The sequence below is a fragment of the Elaeis guineensis genome, chromosome 6, assembly GCF_000442705.2.
Source record: "Elaeis guineensis isolate ETL-2024a chromosome 6, EG11, whole genome shotgun sequence".
Lineage (NCBI taxonomy): Eukaryota > Viridiplantae > Streptophyta > Magnoliopsida > Arecales > Arecaceae > Elaeis > Elaeis guineensis.
In genome coordinates this window covers 42,483,997-42,508,939 of record NC_025998.2, presented here as the reverse complement: position 1 = coordinate 42,508,939, position 24,943 = coordinate 42,483,997, and the positions used below count along the sequence as shown (strand labels likewise).

The 24,943-nt window shown below is 35.3% G+C and overlaps 1 non-coding gene across 1 annotated transcript; it reads left to right on the top strand.

The window, feature by feature from the left end:
* Nucleotides 1–3,250: 3,250 nt before the first annotated feature.
* On the top strand, nt 3,251–3,356 carry LOC140859017 (small nucleolar RNA R71). The gene has a single exon (XR_012142417.1). It is a non-coding gene; the product is annotated as a small nucleolar RNA R71 (small nucleolar RNA).
* Nucleotides 3,357–24,943: the final 21,587 nt, after the last annotated feature.

The following is a 24,943-nucleotide window of genomic DNA, read 5'->3' as shown; positions in this document are numbered from 1 at the left end:
TTCTGTTGTGGTGTAATTTAATTGGGCATCGAAAAGAGTCTTGCTAGTATAATAGATCACATGTGGCTCCTTATTGATTTTTTGGCCTAAGACGGCACCTATTGCAAAGTCAGAGGCATCACACATAATCTCAAATGGAATGGACCAGTCAGGGGGTTTTATTATGGGTGCTATTGTCAGGGCTGTTCGTAATGTGTTGAATACTTTCAAACAGTCTTTGTCAAAGACAAATGGTGTGTCCTTGGCCAACAGATTGCATAAGGGTCTTGAAATCTTGCTAAAGTCTTTGATGAAGCATCTATAAAATCCAGCATGATCTAAGAAGGATCGTATTTGTCGGACCAAAGTAGGGGGTGGTAGTTTTGAAATGACCTCAACTTTGGCTTTATCTATCTCGATCCTTCTTTTAGAAATAATATGTCCTAATACAATTTCTTTCCACACCATAAAATGACTCTTTTCCCAACTTAGGATGAGATTTGTCTCCATACACCGTTTAAGAACTTTGGAAAGATTATGGAGACAATCCTCAAAGGTGGTTTCAAACACAAAAAAATCATCCATAAAAACTTCAAGACATTTGTCCACCATATCTGAAAAAATGGCCAGTATGCACCGTTGAAATGTAGCGGATGCATTACAGAGCCCGAATGGCATACGCTGAAAAGCGAAGGTGCCATAGGGGCAGGTGAAGGTATTCTTTTCTTGGTCATCCAGAAATATAGGTACTTGATTGTACCCTAAATAACCATCAAGAAAATAGAAGAAACTTTATCCTGCTAACTGTTCTAAGATTTGGTCGATGAAGGGCAATGAAAAATGGTCCTTCCTAGTAACGGCATTTAGTTTTCTATAATCTATGCATACTCGCCATCCAGATGATATGTGAGTGGGAAGCAGTTCACCTTCTTCATTCTTAACCACAGTAATACCTGATTTCTTAGGTACTACTTGAGTGGGACTGACCCATTTACTATCGGATATGGGGTAGATGATTCCAGTATCTAACCACTTTACCATCTCTTTCTTTACTACTTCACACATGTTTGGGTTCAATCTCCTCTGCATAGCTCGATGGGGTTTGGCATTTGCCTCAAAATGAATATGGTGCATGCAAATGGAGGAGTCAATTCCTTTTAAATCGGCAATGGACCAACCGATAGCCTCTTTGTGTTCCTTCAGAATACCAACCAATTGTGTTTCCTGATTAGGGGTCAAGTCTGATGCAATGATTGCCGAGAGAGTGTCATTGGGTACTAAAAAGACATACTTGAGCATAGCAGGAAGGGGTTTCAATTCTAATGTACGTGGTGATTCTAAAGATGGGACTATTGGTGTACTGGCTAATGTGGGCAATGGCTCATACTTGATTGTCCATGGAGGAGTGGTTTTATCGTGTAGTGTATTCAACAAGGTGTTAACTTCTTTCATATATCCCTTAAAGTCATACACTCCAAAGTGAGCCAAGCAAGTATCTAAGGGGTCTGGTGCTAGAATTGTGGGTGTTGCATCTTCTATAATATCTTCTAGTGTATCTACTTCAAAGCAACCATCCATTGATGATCCTTGGGAAGTACCAAACATATTCAGTCTCAGTTTCTTATTTCCAAATGATACATCCATGACTCCTATCCTACAATTAATGCATGCATTTGCCATAGCTAGGAAGGGTCGTCCTAAGATAATGGGAATTTATCTTAGGTTGCCACTTAGTTTCATGTCGAGAACCAGAAAATCAACTGGAAAGTAAAACTCATCTACCTTGACCAAGACATCCTCAAGCATTCCACGTGGTTCCTTAATTGATCTGTCAGCTAATTATAGTGTGACTGATGTGGGTTTCAGTTCTTCGAATCCAAAAAGTTCATACACCGAACTAGGTAAAAGATTCACACTTGCCCCTAAGTCCAGAAGAACTTTTTCAATGTGATAATCTCCTATAACATAGGAAATGATGGGGGCTCCTGGGTCCTTAAGCTTTAGAAAAGTGGCATGCTGGAAGACAGAACTAGCCTGTTCAGTGAGGCATACTTTCTTTGGAATTTGTGATCTAGATTTACATTTTTAGGTGCACAAATATTTCAAAAATTTGGCATAAGCAGGGACCTATTTGATTGCATCTAGAAGGAAAAGATTAATTTGGACTTGCTTAAATAATTCCAACATCTCGTCGAGTCTTTCTCCCTTCTTATCTGCAGGAATAGGGGCTTTCAGGGCATTCAAAAATGGGGCTTTAGGCAAGTAAGATGATTCCGGTGCAATTGATTCATTTTCTATTTTAAGGTCCTCCTTGTTCTTGGATGATTTGGCTTCGGTTAGAGATTTAGGGTCGGTCTCATTGATTTTACTAGTGTGTTCAATGATCTTCCCACTTCTCAGAGTCATGATTGATTTGGCGTGTTCAGAAAAAACTTCTGGGGTATTAGAGCTCTCCATCACAAATTGCCCTCTTGGATTGCTCTCGGGTTGGCTAGGTAATTTTTCTCCTTCCCTCCTACTAAATGCAGTTGCTAGTTGACCTATTTGGGTCTCTAGCTTAGCAATGGATTGTGTGTGGGAGTTAAGGATTTGAGTGTTGACTTCTAATCATTCTAGTGCTTTCAGAACTTTTTTCTCAAAAACTGAGCTATGACCAGTAGTAGACAGTTGAGGAGCATTTTGAAATTGATGGTATGGTCCATGCCTATATGTTGGGTCCTAATATTGAGGTCGAGGTGCGGCAGGGCCAACCACTGGTTGTGGTCTCCAGGAAAAATTTGGATGGTTTCTCCAGCCAGGGTTATAAGTATTCGAATATGGATCGTTTCCTGGTTTGCGAGCTTGTTGGACTTGAGCTTGCTGAACCTATTCGTGCACAAACTTAGGAAATTGAGGTGCGGCTGGACATTCACTAACAAAATGGTTTGGATTTGCACACAATGCACAAACTTCTTGGATTGGGTTAGGTGGAATCGAGGATTGTCCAGTATTTAGAAGACGGTCTAATTTTTGGGACAGTTCATCTACCTTATTGTGGATATCCATGATGTTTCCAATCTGATAAATTCCACTTCTTTTTTGTTGAAGCATGGGTTGTTCTCTAGTGGTGGCAGACATATGATGTAGGAAATTCTCACTAAGTATTTCAAAGAGTTGCCAGGCTTCATCCTCACTCTTTAGCATGAATGTCCCACCACATGATGCATCAACCATTTGTCGGTATTTCTCTGATAGACCATCATAAAAACACTGACAAAGTTGCCATTTAGGGACAGCATGGTGTGGACATTTACGAATGAGGTCCCTTAACCTTTCCCATGTCTCATGAAAAAGTTCACCCTCCAATTGAAAAAAACTAGTGATAGCTTTTCTAATTTGATTTGTTTTTCCAATTGAAAAGTATTTCTTAAGGAATTCTCTCTGAAGATGTTCCCAAGTTGAAATGGTTATAGATTCTAAGGAGTTTAACCAATGCTTGGCTTTGTCCTTAAGTGAGAAAGGGAACAGTTTCAACCTAAGGGCATCATCGGAGAAGTTTTGAATTTTTACTGTGGAACAAATTTCAAGAAATTCATCCAAGTGTTTGTATGGGTCCTCATTACTAAGTCCATAGAATGATGGCAATATTTGAATAATGCTAGACTTAATCTCATACTGGGTAGCTTCTACTGGAGGTGCTTGAATGCATGGAGAGGAGGTATATGAGGATGGAGTGAAATATTCTCTCAATGAGCGTGGAGGATTAGCTTCACCAAGTGCAGCCATGTTTCTAACTCGGATAGTCCTAAGAGTCTTTTCTAATTCTTCGTCTAATGGTTGCAAGTCGGGTTTTAGTGATCGTCGACCTAACATGCAACTAAAAGGTCTATATAGGACTATCCTAGACTGTTAAGGATTATTTCTTTTTTAATTAAGAGGAGAAGAGAAGAGTGAAAAGAGTTCTAAAGAAGAGATCCTAAGAAGTCCTACAACTAATAGAAGAATTAGTTGTGGTTAGATTTTAATTACAATCAAGTTAGCACGCAATGGACTCTCTATCTTAAAGTTACCCTAGTTCTAGACAGCTCCTAACTGTAGTTAGCCTTCAAGTCCTCCAAGTCGGAGCTGGACCAACCAACTGGCCAGATAAGTGTAAGGTTGGTGGGAGCCCCCCCATTGCTTTTCTTAGACACCAATTAAATTGGCCAGATCAGCGAACGGAATCAATTAAAAATCACCTTCCTTCGGGCCCAGTCATCCTGCAAACCACTTTCCTAGACACCAGCTAGCTGACCAAGTCTAACCTGGTTCAACTCTCAGGGTCACTTGTCCTAATGAGCTCGAAATTCTTAGGGGTCAACGTCTAATTAATTTTAGATTAAGGTCTAGGTTATACAAATACAAGAGAGTGATTTGTGGGTCAAGGAAGGATGATCAAATCTCCACCTTATCTTAGTTAATGGGTTGCGCCCTTAAAGTTAATTATGGAGATGCAATGCAAAGAAACAAGGTGTCCAATCAAGATAGAAATTTTTATATTTGAGATTACACTATTTTAGTTAAGTGTTATGAAATGTCAGTGGTTTTTTTTTTTTATTCACTCGTGTCAAGGTCTCCGACAATGGTACCAAAATTTGATGCGTAGTCATTGATAGCACCAAAAATAACTCTACTCACTATGTAGGTAGGATGAGTCGAGATCGTATCCTCAGGGACCTTGGGCTAAGTTGAGATTGCAAAATAAAAGAAAGAAGCATTATTTTGATTTAGAAAATAAATTATCTTAAAATTGATGTAATTAAAAAATAAAGGGCTCGGGAGTTTTGAATTAATTTTGCACTAGTAGAGTTGTATCTCTTTTTTTTTAAAAAAAATAGATGCGATTAATCCTAGAAAAAATATCTATCTTTTCTCGGCACATCCCGTACCCGTAGATCATGGTGCGTCTCCAAAAAGCACTAGGTAAACAACTCTTCTTTCTTCGGCATGCCCCATACCCGTAGATCATGGTGCATCTCCGAAAAGTAAAAGTTGTTCCTAATATTAATCTAACAGGAAAGCATAAATAAAAGCATATGAAAGAGAGCAAATAAAAAACTCATGATGATTTAAATAAAAAGCATAATCTTTATTGCATATAAAGAAATACAAGAAAGTTTAGAATAATAAACCCACTCTGTGTCGTTACAAAATATCTTCTCCACTCCCGAGACTGCTAGCCTAGCTGCTCATGGAGTAGTCCCTTTCTCTTCCTCTATGCAAGGCTCTAGAAAAATTTTTGAGCTCCCCCTCAAATGGGAGTACAAGAGCCTTTTTATAGGTGTTAGGAGGGAGGAGTTTTACATGGTTTTCAGATATGGGACTAAAAAAAATACTAAGGACTAAAAGATGGATGGATGAGATGGAAAGATCACAAGCAGATAAAGAAAATACAAATTCTTCCTCTTGAAGTATTTCCAAGTATTATCTTTTTTTCTTTAATTTTCAGATCTATCTGCTATTATGAGCATCCGTCTGTCCCCACGAATCCGCCATGCCGCGTGCCCGCCATGCCCGATGCCGCATGATCGCGCCAACAAAAGCCGGCATCTCTATTTCACTTGAAACCCCGCACACCTGCATCTTGGATTGGACCCACCACATTTGAATCAAGCCACTTGCCAGCTCCCATGCTCAAGCCTCGGGCCCGTACCAAAATTCAAATCACATGAAGCCCACCAAAAACATGCCAGCCACACTCCTTTACGCTCTTTTTTGGTTAGAAAATTACAAAAATAAACTTTTGTTTCTTTAAAATGACACCTATATCCTTTTTGGGTTCTTTGCATAGTATTTTTATTTTCTATAATACTGTATGCATCCTTCTTTTATTTAAATTTTATTTTTAAGTCTAATTTTCTTCAAACTTGAGTCTTTTTGATTTGCGAATCGGACTCTTTGTATCGACGATCACCTTTCCTATAAAACATAAAAAAAAGCATCAAATTCTTAATAAATAAAATAAATTAAATATAATTTTCTATTTTAAATGACTTAAATTAAGTGTTTATCAATGTCCGACCTCTACAGGACGTCCACGCGAAGCCCTGGTGCTAATCAACATCTCGAAAGTGCTAGCTTGTGTTGAGGCCGTGTGATGGCTGATTCATACACCTTCTTCGAACCACTCGGACTCTTTCAGATAAGAAGAAGACTTTTGGAGAATTAGATGGAAGAGGAAGAAAATAAAATAGAAACTTCTATTTTCTCACTTCTTAAAATTCTTACACTAAGGATTTAGAAACCCACACCTTAAAGAAACCTCACGCCCAAGAGGAAGTAGCTATCATCTATTACACACACAGAAGACCCACCCCACCTCTTAATTTCATGCCCCACTCTCTGGTTTTCTCAGTGAAATCTTTTTTCCCAAGCACGAAACTAGCCCTTCTTAAGGTGGGCATCCAAGGGGTTAGGATAGGATAAGGCTAAAGTTAGTTTTCATTCAAATTCAAAACACTTTTGAATTCAAACTCAACCACTCTGATCCATATTAAGGGAGGCGACATGAGCATGAATGCATGGAGTTTTTATTGGAAATTCGTATGTTGGAGCATGCATGTATGTTTCAAAAATTTTATTTTCTAAACATGACAGCAGAATAGAAGATTAAAACTCCTTTTAATCTATATCATGTATGCATAAAATATAAACCACAAGGATCTACTTCGTATACTGAAATTGAATATATGCTGAAATTGATCATGTGATCGAATCATATACCTATTTTGTAATTTTTTTCTTCAAATCTAGATATGGAAGAGAAGAGACTTTCTCTGAGCTATGCAAGTGCCTGATCTCTATGGGTATCCACTCAGGATCAGTCTAAAACAGTCCTCTTAAAATTATTTTTTTTTTAAAAAAAAATCAGCTTGTGAATCTAAATGAAGCCTGGATCGCGATCAACTCTTTGATTTTTCCTTGATCTTCTTCTTCTCTTGCCTTTCTTCCCTTGAATATGCTGCTACTATGGGCTAGAAACCAGCATAAGAAGGATGCCCAATAGCCTTGGGCATGGAAGGAAGAGGGATGCCCAAAGAGAGGTGGCGTGTGGACGTCCAAAGGGGAGGAGAAGGAGAGGAGAAGAGAGGGCATGGGGCACTCTAATAGGGGGCATGGGCTGCTGGTTGTGATTGCCTAGGGACCTTAGAGGAGATTTTTTTAAATAGGCATAAGGTTTGAATTCTATTCAAAACCAAACAAGCTCTTAATACAAGTCCTACTTGCATTAGGTTTCCTAATAACTTAAGTTATTCAACTTCCTTTAGGAAACTTATTAGGCGCCAACTCTTGGAGCCCTTGCACCCACTAAACCACACCTTAAAATGCACCCATGGGATGCCCCATCATGGATCCACACACCCTCTAAAGGTGGGAGACGCACAACTTGATCAAATCAAGTGGCGCCCCATCATAACTATCAAGAAAATAAATTAAGGACTTGCACCCTTAATTCATTTGATCCAAAATTTTAGGCATCCAACAATTGGAGCCCAATGAATCTAATTTATTTAGATTATTAGTAGATAATCAAGATTAAATTATCTTATCAAAAAAAAAAAATAAAACATAAAGAAAAAATTAGATCCTACCATGTGCTAGCAAGGTTACCTTGAACCTAATAGGATTTCTCTAAATCCAATTGATACTTCATAAGTCTAATTGCTTATTCCAAGTCTAATTGCTTATTCTAGATCTAATCCCTTTATTTTGTGACCCCATAGATTTAATTATATCCAGTAGTGAGATATACAATGATCTCTATCAAAGTATCTTTGAAACTCTTTTCAATGGGTTGGAACAATCCTATTCTAACTCATCAAGGATTGTCAATCCAGAATAATCCTAGTGAGCTCTCACAATCCATCGATGATACCTCACAGTATGTAATGACAATTCAATAGAACCGAAAAGAATCTCAATGTGTAGTTAATGTGTGATTTAGTCCCTCTATCGTGAGTTCGACTAGATGGCAGGTCATGGATAAATCATCAAACTTCAACATCAGTTATATGATAGATTCGATTAGCTCAAGTCCAATTGTGATCTTCATAAAAACTTTTTTCTATTAATCACACTACTGTGGCTAGAGACACTCAGACTTAACTTTTCAAATCTCATAGGACTACTCCTTTCTATCAAGGTCGATGATCCCATCTTGATGTGTACCCTACTCCTACAGTAGACCAACTATCGCCAACATCCATTATAAGGGCTCATTGAGACCCATGTTTATGTGTTAGTCAAACTCTAGTAGTCTCATTATAAGCAGTCATACCATCTTAGATCAAAAGATCATTCACATAACTACAGCATCGAGATAATCACTAACGATCAAATAGAAATCCAAAAGTGATCTCTCGTATAATCACGCTCAGTACAAGTTGTTCTCTAACAACTACCCACACTCATTATCCAGTATCTCTACATTATAGACTAGAGACTCATCTGTCTTGAAGGAAGCAATCTGTGCACCGATCTATCCGGATCGATCACCATCCTCATGATGATACTATGATCGGGAGTATTTAGGAATTAAGTACATATCTCTAATTTTTAATACTTTGAGAATATGTATCGAAAAATTAATTTTATAGATGATTCAAGAACACATCACATTTGAATGAAAATAAATTTATTTTTTTATTAATCAAATCAATATATTAAATATAAAATTATATCTTAAATTTATTATAATGTGTCAGTCATATTGGCTTTTAGGACATATATCTAACAATCTTCTACTTGGACTCCAGTCAATTGGCCACTAATCTAAGTCCCATCTTCTCAAGGTGGACTTTTATTTTTGGTTGGCTCAATTGCTTTATTAGTGGGTCTGTCACATTATCTGCGGAGTCTATGCTTCACATCTCAATATGTTTCTTTTCAAGGTAGTCGCATATGATATAATACCATCGCTCGATATACTTTGATTTCTGGTGAGACCTTGACTCCTTAGTAAGGGCTATGGTGCCATTATCTTTACAGTACTGTATCATGGCATCTAATGGCATAACATCCAGTTCTACAACTAACATTAAAATCAGAATTCATCTTACACATCTACAGCATACTCAGCTTCTATTGATCGATTATTCAGAATCCTTCCAATATATCGAACAAGAATACACCCTGATGTAGATATTCTATCATCAGCATCCATGTATCCTCCCACTCTTAGCTTTTCTCCAAAGATCAAAAATCTAAATCTTTAGTGCTTCTCAAGTACTTAAAAATATTCTTCATAGCTATCCAGTGCTCCTTGTCTGGATTCGACTGATACCTACTCATGACACTCACAGTAAGGGCAATATCAGGTCGAGTGCACAGCATGGTATACATGAGGCTCCCTATGGCTGAGGCATAAGAAATTCTACTCATGTGCTGAACTTCCTTAGATGTGGTCGGACACATCATCTTGAAAAAATTAATACGATACCTAAGAGGTAAAAGTCCTCTTTTAGAGTTTTTCATGCTAAACCTCTTCAGCATCTTCTCTACAAACAGCTTTTATGACAAGCCTAGCATCTTTTTAGATCTATCCCTATAGACTTTTATTCCAAAAATATAAGATGCTTCCCCTAGGTCTTTCATGAAAAATTTTTTGGACAACCATCTTTTGACCATGATCAACATGGGAATATCATTTCCAATAAGAAGAATATCATCAACGTACAATACGAGGAATACGAGGAATATTATTGCTCTCTCACTAATCCTTTTGTATACTCATGGTTCTTCTTCATTTTTGATGAAATCAAATAATTTGATCGCTTCATTAAAATGATGATTCCAACTCTGAGAAGCTTGCTTTAATCCATATATAGACTTTTGTAGCTTACAGACTCTGTGATTACCATCACCAGATATGAAATCCAAAAGCTGCTCCATATAGATATCTTCCTCAAGATACCTATTCAGAAAAATAGTTTTCACATCTATCTACTAGATTTCATAATCATAATAAGCTACAATAGCAAGCAGAGTGTGAATGGATTTCAGTATGACTACGGATGAGAAAATTTTTTGATAGTTAATGCCTTCGCGCTGGCTATAACCTTTTACCACAAGCCTAGCTTTATAGATTTCTATCTTACCATCAGTACCTATCTTTCTTTTGTAGATCCATTTACACCTAATGGGTACTATATCCTCAGGTAGATCCACTAAGGTCTATACTTGATTCAAGTACATCGAGTCAATTTCTGACTTCATTGCATCTAACTATTTTTCGAAATCGATGTCAAACATCTCCTCATCAAAAGTATTAGGATCATCACTATGACCCTTATCTCCCATAAGGAATATTTTTTTTACTTCCTCTATAAGCATACCCATGTACCTTTCAGGAGGTCGGAAGACCCTGCTAGTTCTACGAGGTGGTATAAGAACGTCAACTACTGGCTCATAAATAATGAATTTCTGAAGATCTATAGCTTTTTGCTCTTCAGAGACCTTCTCTTCGAGCTCAACTAACCTCCCATTGCCACCATCCTGGATAAACTATTTTTCTAAGAATATGATGTTCCGACTTACAATTATATTTATTTTGTGGGAAGTAGAAGTAGTATCTCATGAATTCTTTTGGATACCCTATGAAATAAGCTATTACAGATCTATCCTCTAGTTTATCAGCTATCTATCTTTTGACATAGGTCGGATATTTTCAAGTCTTAAGATAATTTAGACTTGACTTCTTACTGTACCATATCTCATACGGTGTGGTAGGAACGAACTTTGATGGAACTCTATTCAACAAGTGAATGACGGTTAATAAGGTATATCTTCAAAGATATAAGGGTAGATCAGTGAAGCTCATCATGGATCTGACCGTATCCAATAGAATCCTATTCCTCCTTTCAGATATCTTATTGAGCTAAGATATTTCGGAAGGAGTCTATTGAGAGACTATGTCGTTATCCTTAAGATATCTCAAAAATTTTTGACTAAGATATTCACCTTCTCGATCAGATCGAAGAACTTTAATAGATTTACTAGTTTATTTTTCTACTTCACTTCTAAATTCTTTAAACTTTTCAGAGGCTTCAGACTTGTGTTTCATCAGATACACATACCCATATCTAGACAGATCATCGATAAAGATAATGAAGTAGCTATTACCATCCCTGACCTGCACATTAAATGGCCCACATATATCGGTGTGTACCAGGGCAAGTGACTCAGTGGCCCTTTCCCCATCTCCTACAAAGGGTAACTTGGTTATTTTTTCTCGAAGGTAAGATTCGCAAGCTGGATACGACTCTAGATGAAGAGAGCCAAAGATTCCATCTTTTTTTAGTTTATTTATCCCATCCTCTCCAATATGGCCTAGTCTATGATGCCATAAGTACCTTTGGTTAACCTCATCTCTAGATCTCTTTTGACCTATGGTACTCACTATTTACTCATTTAAATTTATATTCACATCAACATGCAAGCGATATAGACTGTCAATTAAAGACCTCATGCACCCAATTTATTTCATAAATAAATGAAATAAAAATCTTTATTAAAATTAATTTCAAAACCTTTCTGTGCTAGCACAGACATGAAAATCAAATTCTGACTAGCTACAGGAATAAAATAACAATCATTTAAATCAAATCTAAAATCAGACGATAATCGAAGAGGATAAGTGCCAACGACTTTTGTAGTAATTTTTACTCTATTACCTATCCGAAGGATCATGTTACCTTCTTTCAATCTTTTACTTTCTATTAGACCCTGCATTGAGATACATATATGAGCACTTGAATCAGAGTCTAATATCTAACTAGAAGTAGAAGAAATCGTAAGGTTAGATTCAATTACAAGCATACCTTCTAAAGGTTTATCACCTTTTTTGATTTTTAGGCTCTCCAAGTAGAGTGGACAGTTCCACCTCCAGTGGCCTTCAGCATCATAATGGAAACACTGTCCCTTTGCTTCGGCCTTCTTAAGAACATCCTTCTTTGGCTTGCTCTCTTTCTTCAACTTCTTAGTGAATTTAGTCTTCTTCTTTTTAGTAGACTTTCTCTTGAAAGAAGTCCACTCCACAGTAAGAACAGTGCCCCTTGAACTCTTCAAAGTTTCTTTTGTTGTGACCAACATATTGACAGTTCAGGTATAGTGCAATCGAGTTTGTTCATATAAAAAATTATAATAAATTGACTATATAAACTCGTAAAGGATTGAAGGATCAAATTTATCGATAATTCTTTTTGCATATCAAGCCCGAGCTTTCCAAGCTCCTTAATGTTCTTGATCACTATTATGCAATGCTCATGGACTGACTGTCCTTCGTACATCTTCAAATTAAAGAGTCTTTTGGATATTTTGAAGCATGCAGTATGGCTCTGCTTACCATACAACTCTTGTAGGTGAGTGATCATAGCCCTGATAGTAGGCATATATTTATGCTGGCTTTGCAACTCATTTGATATAGATGCCAGCACGTAGCACTTGATCTGACTATCCTCATCCATCTACTTTTCATAAGCAGCTCTTTGCTTAATAGTAAGACGGTTTGATAACACTATGAATTTTTGATCGAGTATATGATTTAATTTTTTAGAAATCAGAACAATCCTGAGGTTTCTAAGCCAGTCTTTGTAATTGGTTCCAGTCAAACGATAGGTTTCAAGGATGCAAGCTAGAGGGTTTGAGGCTGACATTGTTTAACTGTGAGAGTAGAGATTTAAGTTAAACTTTTATACTTTAATGTTATATTTTCTTTTAAAAACTTTAAGATGCAAACAATGATTCTCATTAATTTTTTGGATCCCTCCACTCTTCAGGTGGAAAACGAAAACCCTAATGTGACAAAAAGATTTCTAGTAGGTGCTGCAGTCCCACTGAAGCCATGCACCTTACCTAACAGTTATTGGTAACATGCACACTGATGCGTGGATAACTCTTTGCCCAGATGCTTCTCTAATCATGTTATAATGACTTGATCATTAAGTCATATGGACTCACCTAATAGTTATTGACCACACTCCTTAGTTAAGCCCGACCCATCATTCATAAGTAAATGCAAGGCCGTCATTGGATCTCTCACCTAATAGTTATTGGGCCCAACCCTGTCCTCACCCTGAAGTAACTCTTTGCTAATAGAGTGGTTGCATAATTTTAGTACAATGAAACTACTATAACCAGTCGAGAACAATCAACACCAGTAGCACACCCACACATCTACAACGGTGGAAGACCTACGAGCTTAATATTTGTGAAAAAAATTTAGATTTAGAAATCATCTAATCAATCATCATATGACTGATCTAATTGACATGGGTGAAACCAAAAACGTCAAGTAACTCAATTGAAGACTCAATCTTTCAAATTAGCTAGGTAAGTAGAGATCGGTGGGGATCTTCCTGTTGCTTTTTTTAGACACTAATAAATTGGCCAGATCAGCTAATAGAATCAATTAAATAACTATGTCTCAATTACTTGCCTTAGACACCAATAAGTCAATTGGTCTAAAAAGGTTAACTCAAGCAAATCAGGCTCAAACCATCGAGTCAAATTAGGTTCTTAGGTTAATCGATTCTATATATGGGATTCAATCGATTTGATTAACAATAATTACATGATCATTTAGCTTAATTGATCTAATCCTAATTAATACTTGACTCGATTTGATCAATTACTTAATCAAATTAGATCCATAATGTTCAAATCAAAAATCCTAGATGCAATCTTATTACATGACCTCATTTTTGATTTTCTCATAATCAAAATTCTCATGCACAAACATAAATTTTAGATTTCAAAATTAAATTTCAGATCTAAATTCTTTTTATGAATGATAAATTTTAAATAATGAAACTAATTTTTAGATTTAACATACAAACATATATCTCATATATGCATGTAAAATTCAGATCAATACATAATATCATATATCTCATAAATAAATCATGAATTACATCAAAAATAAACTTTGTGATCTAAATATATAATCAGATATCTCATATATAAATCATGAATTAGATTAAATAAAATTTTAGATTTATACATGCATCTACATATCACATGAACATAAATTAGAAACCATTCTAGATCAAAATTCAGATCTATGTATGCTTAGACATATCAACTATATGTTCTAAAATTAAATATAAAATAAAATTTAAATTCAAAATATTCATCTATATATCTCATGTATCAAGAAAAAATCAGATTTTGAAACTCTTTTCAAAATATGTATGTCAATTTCATGTATATGAAATCTGTGACTCTGACACCACTGTTGGAAAATCGTATGTTGGGGCATGCATGTATATTTTAAAAATTTTATTTTCTAAATAGGATAGCAGAATAGAAGATTAATTTTTTTTTAATCTATATCATGCTTGCATAAAATATAAACTACAAGGATCTACTTCATATGCTGAAATTGAATATATGCTGAAATTGATCATATGATCGAATCACATACCTGTATCGTAATTTTTTTCTTCAAATCTAGACCTGAAAAAGAAAAGATTTTCTCTTAATCGCATAAGTACCTGGTCTCTATGGGTATCCACTCATGATCAAACTAGAATAGTCCTCTTAAAGTTGATTTTTCTTTTCCAAGAAAAATTAGCCTGCGAATCTGAACGAAGCCTGGATCGCGATCAACTCTTTGATCCTTTTCTTGATCTTCTTTTTCTCTTCCTCTATTACCTTTCTTTCCTTGAAGATGCTACTGCTATGGGCTAGAAACCAGCACAAGAGGGATGCCCAACAGCCTTGGGCGTGCTAGGAAGAGGGATGCCCAAAGGGAGGTGGCGTGTGGACGTCCAAAGGGGAGGAGAAAGGGAGGAGAAGAAAGGGAGTGGGGCACTCTAATTGGGGGTGTGGGCTGCTAGTTGTGATTGCCTAGGGACTTTAGGGGAGGTCTCTTTAAATAGGCATAAGGTTTGAATCATATTTAAAACCAAACAAGCTCTCAATACAAGTCCTACTTACATTAGGTTTTCTAATAACTTAAGTTATTTAACTTCCTTTAGAAAACCTATTAGGTGCCAACTCTTAGAGCCCTTACACCAACTAAATCACACCCCAAAATACATCCAAGGGATGCCCCATCATGGATCCACATGCCCTCTAAAGGTGGGACACGTTCAACTTGATCAAATCAAGTAGCGCCCCATCATAACTATCAAAGAAATAAATTAAGGACTTGCACCCTTAATTCATTTGATCCAAAACCTTAGGCACCCAACAATTGGAGCCCAATAAATTTAATTCATTTAGGTTATTAGTAGGAAATCAAATTTGAATTATCTTATCAAATAACAAAATCAAACATAAAGAAAAAATTTGGTCCAACCATATGCTAGCAAGCTTACCTTGAACCCAATAAGGTTTCTCTAAATCCAATTGATACTTTATAAGTCCAATTACTTATTTAAAGTCTAATCTCTTTGTTGTGTAACCCCATAGGTTCAATTCTATCTGATAGTAAGATATACAATGATCTCTATCAAAGTACATTGAAACTTTTTTCAATGGATCGGAATAATTCTACTCTAACTTATCAAGAATTATCGATCTAGAACAACCCTAGTGAGCTCACACAATCCATCAGTGACACTTAGCAGTATGTACTGGCAACCCAGTAGAACTGAAAAGAATCTTAAGGTATAGTTAACGTGTGATTCAGTCCCTTTATCATGCGTCCCAACTAGATGGCATATCATGGATAAATCGTGAAACATCAACATCAGTCATATGATAGATTCAATTAGCTCAAGTTCAATTATGATCCTCATGAAAATTCTTTTCTATTAATAACACTGTTGTGGCCACAGACTCTCAGACTTAGCCTCTCAAATTTCATAGGACTACTCCTTTCTATCAAGATCAATAGATCCCATCTTGATGCACACCTACTCCTACAATGGACCAACTGTCGCCAACATCCACTACAAAGGCTCATTGAGATTCATATTTATGTACCAGTTAAACTCCAGCAGCTTCACTGCAAGCAGTCATACCATCTCAGATCAAAGGACTATTCACACAACTACAGCATCGAGATAATTAATGATGATCGAATAAAAATTCAAGTGATCTCTCGTATGGTCATGCTCAGTACTAGTTGTTCTCTAACAACTATCCACACTCATCATCTAGTGTCTCTACAATATAGACTAGAGACTCATCTATCTCGAAGGAAGTGATTTGTAAGCTGGTCTATCCGGATCGATCACTGTCCTCATGATGATACTATGATCGAAAGTATTTAAGAATTAAATATATATCTCTAATTCTTAATACTTTGAGAATATATATCGAAAAGTTAATTTTATAGATGATTCAAGGATACATCACACTTGAATGAAAAGTAAACTTACCCTTTTATTGATCACATTAATATATTAAGTGTAAAATTATGTCCTAGATTTATTATAACATGTCAACCATATTGGCTTTTAGGACATATATCTAACAGTTTTTCTCATGCAAATTTTGAATTAGCATTGAAAAAATTGGCATGGAGAAAGAGAGTTGGCGCATAGGGAGAAATCCAATTTAATTGGACTCTTGGTCTTAGTTATTTGGTTCCAACCAACTCTCATTTAGTTAGACACAAATAGATAAGAGTGTGAACCTAATCAAATTAGTCTCTAAACCAACTTGATTAAATTCTAATTCAATCAAAAATTAATTAAGCTCAAGCCCTAATCAAATCATAAATTAATCTCCCTTAGCGATCGATCATCTTATACCCTAATCAGGTCAGACCTAATTGAATCTAATTCAATTAGACTTAATCTGAATCCTATTGCTTAATCAAATTGAGCTAATCAGTAAATCTTCTTATAATTTAATAATTATTTTATTATAATCTTTGCATAAAGTTAATCATCAATCACATTGATGATTATATCCTTAAATAATTCTCAATCATTGATCAGCTATCTGATCAGATAGAAATCTCTTTGTGTATAATCCTATAGATTTGACCCTAAACTGGTAACATAGGAATAAATTTTTATACTAATCAAAATGATCATCTAACAATAATATCCGATTTCAGAATAGATCGAATGATTGCAAAGCAACATTCAAGAACCTTTGGCATATGGTTACCGTATAATTCATCCCTTTGACCCTCAATGCTCAAGAAGACTTTAGAGTTAAACTGTCAATTTTTAATTAGTATATCCAATTTATGTCTCAATCTTATAAATCTTATGATTTCTTACAAAGATTATCCTAACCAAGATTTTGCTGAATTGAAATATAATGTAGCACTATCTCTTAAAATCAAGAGTGGTCAATTCCTTCTTGACTCACACACTGACTTTGTAAGTACTTGATTGTATCTAAAAATCTTCTATCACTGAATTAAAAATTTAGATAGCCCGACACCAAAGCATAGTGTATTGCTTGCAAGTCACCATAGTGATCTCAGGTCGGAAGAACACTTATACCCATATCTTTCGCAAGCTATTCTTAACAGTAGAGTGGCTCCACAGATTAGTCATGTTCCATACAAATATACTCTTATATTTTACCTACATACCATACTAGTATTTTCACACTCTTTGGTTATGAGAACAACCAACCCATATGGCACACAATGACTTATACTTGGTAAAATATTATCATCCTAATAATAATGTATCGTTTGATCATGAACAAATTTAGAAACTATATGATAAATTTTTCTTTATCGATTAAAAGTAGTTCTAAGAATTTCATCATAACATAGGAGTTCAATAAAAAAGATACATAATTTATGATAAAAAAATATCAAATAATTTTTATTAATTAATAATTCATATATAATTTATAAATAGCTCAATCATTTATAAACAGATGATTGACTTTAGGACACATTTTCCAACAACTCCCACTTGGACTAAAGCCAATTGGAATAGTATCTAATATCCATCTTTCACTTGTGATCATCAAACTCTTTGATTTTGAGGGGTTAGTGAATGGGTCGGCTAGGTTATCTTTTCCATCAATTTTTTGAAGATTGATGTCACCTCTATCTACAATCTCATGGGTAAGGTATAGCAATGGAGGATGTACTAGGTTCTCTGATGGAACTTTGATTTTTTTTGCTTGAACGATGGCACTAGTGCTATCACAGTACAAGAGAACTGGACCTTCAACTACAGGAACTACGGAGCTCACTGATGAACTTTCACAACCAAATAGCTCTCTTGGTAGCATCGAATGCCATAATGTACTCTGCCTCACAGACATAATTGGCTATAATGTGCTGTTTGAAATTTTTTCAATAGATCGCCCCACTATTCAAGATAAAAATGTATCCTAACATGCTTTTGCTATCATTATGATTTGACTGAAAACTAAAATCTATAAATCTCATAAGTTTTAAGTTAGATTTTTTATAAATTAGCCATTAGTCTTTAGTATTTCTTAAATTTTTTAAGGATAATTTTTACAACCCTTCAATGATTCTTATTCGGATCAGACTGATACCTACTCATTATCCCTAGTGAGTAGGCAACATCCAATCACATACATGTTATGGTGTACATTATAGATCCTATTGCCAAGGTATATGAGATTCTACTCATACGCTCTCTTTCTTGAGGGATTGTCGGATCATCCTTCTTAGAAAAAAAAATTTCATGACCTATCGAAAGATAGTTTTTTTTTAAATTCTTCATGCTGAACTGTTTCAGCACAGTATCTATGTACGTGGATTAAGATAATCTAAGCAACTTCTTAAATCTATCTCTATAGATCTTCATCTCTAAGATATAGGATGCTTCTCTTAAATCCTTCATAGAGAACTGTGATGATAGTCAAACTTTTATATTCTATAATGCAGGAATGTAATTTTCAATTAAGAGAATGTCATCTATATATAACACAAGGAATACGATCACAGAACCATTAGCCCATTTGTAGATACAAGATTCTTATCTATTCTTAATGAAACTATATATTCTGATCATCTTATCAAAATGTATGTTTCAACTTCGAGATGTCTACTTTAATCCATAAATGGATCTCTAAAGCATGCACACCTTAGATTCATCTGTGGATGTAAATTCTTTAGGTTATATCATCTACCTCTTTTCTTCCAGCTCTCCATTTAGGAAAATGATTTTGACATCCATTTATCAGATTTCATAATCTAGATTTATCACTATCATAAATATAATCCGAATAGATTTGACCATTATCATAGGAGAAAATATCTTGTCATAGTTAATACTATAACATTGGCGATATCCCTTGGTAACCAAATATGCTTTATAGGTCTTCACCTTCCCATCTATGCCCCTTTTTTTTTTGAAAATCTACTTACACCCTATGGATTTTATCCCTTCAGGTAGATCAATGAGTATCCATACATCATTGATCTTCATAGACTCCATTTTGGATTTCATGGCTTCAAGCCACTTATCAGAGTTAGATCTCTGCATGGCATCCATGTAAGTGATTGGATCCTCATTATTTTTATCAAGTTCAATAGGATCACTATCCCGAATCAAGAATCATAGTATCTGTTCGACTGATGTGGTACTCTACTGGATCTCCTCAAAGATGCCTCTACAACAGGCTCTGAGTTTGATCTCATTAAATCTAATTCTGTAGGTTCACTTATCTGTGTTGATTCTTCTACCTATTGAACTTCATCAAGTTCAACCTTAGTGGCATTAGTTCCTGTCCCAAGAAACTTTTTTTTCCAAAAAGATAGCCCTATGGTTGACGAACACATTTTGTTCCTCAGCAAGGTAAAATTAATACTACTTAATTTTTTTTAGATACCTAATAAATAAATATTCGTTAGACCTAGGTCCGAGCTTGTCTATTTTTAAATATTTGACATAAGCTGGATACCCCCAAATCCTAAGATGAGAAAGTACTGGCTTGCGCTCTGCCCACATCTCATATGATATTTTATTTACAGACTTACTCAAAATTTTATTAAGTATATAATAGGCAGACTCGAGTACATATCCCAAAAAAAGATCGACAGACTTGCAAAACTTATCATAGATCAAACCATATCTAACAAGTTTGATTCTTTTTTTCTGACACTCCATTATGTTATGGTATCACAGGAGGGGTCCATTATGAGAGAATCTCATTTTCTTCTAGATATGTCAAAAACTCACTAGTGAGGTATTCACCTCCTCGATCAGATCAAAAAATTTTAATATTTTTTAAATTTATTTTTTAATTTTATTATAAAATTATTTGAATATTTCAAATGATTCAGACTTATGCTTCATAAGATAGACGTACTGATACATTGATAGATCATCAGTGAATATAATGAAGTAGTAATACCCACCTTTGGCACATGTGTTCATTGGTCCACATACATTACATGTACTAGACTTAGAACTTCATTGGCTCATTCATCTTTTTCAGTAAAAATGATTTAGTTATCTTTTCAAGGAGATAAGATTCATAGGTCGGCAATGATTCACAATCTTTGACTTCGAGACTTCCCTCTTTAATTAATCTGTATACTCTTTTCTTGTTAATATGACCTAGCCTACAATGTCAAAGATCGACATCCACATTATCTAATCTAGGATGCTTATTCGATGTGTACATTATATTAACAAGCTGTAATAAAATGTAAATACCATTACTTATTTGCCCATTCATCATAGTAACACCATTCATAATGATATCACAATGATTATTCTTTATTAAAATTTTATATTCATTCATGGCTAGAAGGCCTACATAAATTACATTCAATAAAAAAGATGGACAAAAGTGACAATCATTCAAAACAATAATATTAGATTTGAAAACAAGCATGACAATTCCTAAAGCTAGAATTGGAATAGATCTTCCATCTCTAATATTCAGAAATCTCTCACCATCTTCAAACCTCCTACTAATCTGAAGTCTATACAATGAATTATAAATATTAATAGAACTTTCAGTATCCAATACTCAGGTCGTAGTATCATAAATAGAGAAATTATAAGGTGTTATCATATAATTATCTTGACCAGCAACTGCTCATTTCTTTCTCTTATTCGGCCTGCTTGGGTCAAGGAAAGTAATGTATTGAGGATAGTTCCTCTTCTAGTGACCCAGTTTCTTATAATAGAACTACTCTGCCTAACTCTGATCAGCCTTAGACTTCTTGGTCTGAACGGGCTTTGACACCCTAGTACACTGCACATTTTTTATATTCTTCTTCTTCCCTTTTTTAAAGAGATGATGCCAAGAAGAGGACCCTCCCACTACACTCACCAACTCCTTGTAGAGCTAGTGATCTTTCTCAAAGGTCTGCAGCAACCCCAGCAAATCATGGTAGTTAACTTCAGGCTTAGTCATTCTATAATGACTAAGAAAGGAGAGGTAGGATTTGGGCAAAGAGTTCAAAATTGCATCTTTTTTAAGCTACTCATGTAAGAAAAATTTGAGTTTGCATAGGCGCTCGATCTGTTTGATTATGTACAATACATGATTGGTGACCAATACTAAAGGAAAAGAAATCTATTTCTTGTGGATAATCAGGGTTGCATCTAAAAAAATTTCTATAAATTTATCAGAATAAGGATCAAATCCTTACCTACATTGCAGTGAAATTGAAGATCAAATCTTCAAAATTTGGATTCAACCTTTACGTAGGCCTGAAACTGCAGGCCTTCTACTTCGCGTGCACGGTAGGCAATGCAGGAAAGCGGGATGAATCTCTGGATTGATGCACTTTTGCAAGGCCTAAGGGAGGAAAGTGAGGTGCTGGTGTGATGCCTCACACCAGCAAAGGGGACGCCCGAGGAGAACCCATGACTTGGAGAGAATGGGCGGCAAAGAGGAGGACACGCCAAGGGGGAAGGGGTGCCCACTAGCTCTTACGTCTCTCTCTCTCTCTCTCTCTCTCTTTTTCTCTCTTTTCTCACTTTGATTTCTATACATCCATAGGTAGAGACCCTTTCTATTTATAGATGATTCTCATAACCCAATACATATAAGACTCCTAATTCAATTAAATTTTGAATCAGACCACAACTTATCTAAGAAGGACTCATACTTGAGATAGGATCGGCACCACATATGGCATCCACTTTGCACACACACCCACACCCATGTGGGACAGCCCACAACCAGCACCATACCAGGTTCTGGTCAGCCAAGGAGTGAGTCTCAGTAGAAATAGGACTCTTAGGATCTCATCCAAAAAGGATCCAATTCGAATCTAATTCGAAGCTAATTCAAAATATTTTTGAAAGGTTGTCAATCCTAAACTGTTTAGGACTTTTGAATCAAGTTAACTTAAAATTTTAAACTTAATTAAGTCTAATTAATTTAGATCTAAATTAAAATTAATTAATACTTAAATTCAATCTGTCATAGGCTTCTTAGATCGTAGATCAAAAATCGTTCAGTCTCGAGATTGAACTTGAACCTCATGTGTAGTAGCAAGACATAGTCAACTCTACAATCCTATTTGAACCATAACTTAATTCTCAATCAAGTTAGTTTATATATTCAATCAAGTCAAATACTTTTAAATTGGATATATAAACATAAGCCAATACTTTTCTACATTGCCTGACTTATGTGCGTGACTCCATAGATTCAAACACTAAATCGGTAGCATAAAAATCAATTTCTATACTAATTGAAGCTACCATCTAGCAATGGTTTCTGATACTCAGATAGGTTGAATTATCACAAAAGAATATTTTAGAACCTATGCATATGGTTACCGTATAATTTATCCCTTTGACCCTGAATGCTCTAGAATGATCTAGATTTAACTGTCAGCCCACAGTGTTTCATCTACATTATATTTCAACCTTTCAAATCCATCTCATGGATTATCCTGATCAAGATTTTACTAAATTGAAATACAGTAATGCATCAACTCCTATAATCTAGAGGAGTCAATCCCATCTTGATCCACACACGGACTTCATAAGTACTTGACTGTACCCAGTAATCTTCTGTCATTGTACTAGAAATTCAGATAGTCCGACACCAAAGCACAGTGAGTTGCTTGCAAATCACTATGGTGATCTCAGGTTTGAGAGACACTTATGACCATACGCTTCATAAGTAGCTCTTGATAGCAGAATGCTCAGTAGGTGAGTCATCTGTTTAGTGATGTACTCATACATCTCACCTGTATGCCATACCAGTGTTACCATACTCTTTGGTTAAGAGAACAACCAATCCATATGGCACACAACGATCTCCACTTGATAAACGTCATCATTCTATAATGACATATTATTCGATTGTGAATATATTTAAAAACTATACGATAAATTTTTTCTTTATCGTTTACTAACATAGTTCTAAAGACTTCATCACAATATAAGAGTTCTACAAGATAGATGCAACTTAATGATAAAAAATATTAAAATAATTTTTATTTATCAATAAATAATTCATATATAAAGAAGAACTTAATCGTCACACGATTGATTTTAAGATACAATTCTCAACAACTCTCACTTGGACTAAAGTCAATTAGAATAGTATCTTATACCCATCTTTCATTTGAAATCATCGAACTCCTTGATCCCGAGAGCTTTAGTGAAGGGGTCGACTAAGTTCTCCTTTCCGTCGATCTTCTAAAGCTTGATGTCACCTCGATTGATGATCTCTCATATCAGGTGATAGCAGTACAGAATATACTTGGTGCACTGGTGTAACTTTGGTTCTTTTGCCTGAGCTATGGCACTAGAGCTATCATAAAACAGCAAGACAGGGCCATCAATAGAAGGTGTAACTCCCAGCCTGGTGATGAATTTTTGTAACCACACCGCCTCTTTTGCAGCATCCGATGCAGCATTGTATTCTGTTTTACATATTGAATCGGTCATAGTATATTGCTTGAAACTCTTCCAATAAATAGCTCCTCCATTCAAGATAAATATGTAGCTAGACATGCTTTTGCTGTTGAAAAATATATCCTAAAGTCAATCATTTGACAATTGTGCTAATTATAAATATATATGAATCGATAAATAATAAAAATTATTTGACCTTTTTCATCACAAGATTATATCTTTTAATAAACTCCTATGTAATGATAAAATTCTTAGAACTACTTTGATCGATAAAGGAGGATTTATCGTGTAGTCTTTAAATTGGTTCACGATCAAACGATATGCTATTACTAGGATGATAGCGATATCAGGTGTAGATCATTGTACCATATGTATTAGTTGTTCTCGTAACTAAATGGTATAAAAATACTGGTATAGCATGCAAGTGAGATGTAGGAGTATATCATCACTGAACGTGACCAACTACAGAGCACTTTGCTGTCAAGGGTAGCTCGCGAAGGGTATGGGTATAAGTGTCCCTCCGACCTGAGATCATCACGGTGACTTGCAAGCAACTCATTATACTTTGATGTCGGACTAACTGAGTTTCTAATTCAATAATGAAAGATTTTTGGATGCAGTCAAGTACTTGTCTAGTCGGTGCATGAGTCAAGATGGGATTGATCCCTCAAAATTAGTAGGAGTTAATGTATCAATGTATTTTAATTTAGCAAAACCTGAGCCCGGATAATCCATGTGATGGATTTGAAAGATTGAAATATAATATGGATGACTTATCTAGGATTGACAGTTAAATTTTAGGTTATTCTCGAGCATTAGGATCAAAGGGATGATTTATACGATAACCATACGCCAATAGGTTCTTGAATGTTGCTTTGCCTTCATTCAACCTATCCGGACGTCGGGTCACCATTACTAGATGGTTACATCAATTGATTCAGAAAGTTATTTCTATGCTACTAACTTAAGTTTAAACCTATGAGATTACACTCAAAAGAAGTTTCTGACTGATCATGTAGCTGATCAATGATTGAGAATCATTCAAGGGCTTAATCATCAATTCGATTGATGGTTAACCTTATACAAAAGTTGTAATAAATTAATTCATCAAGTATTAATAAATTAATAAAAAATTAATTAATAATTAGATTACTAATCAATTTAATCTGATTGGATAAAGAAGATTAAATAAAATCTAATTG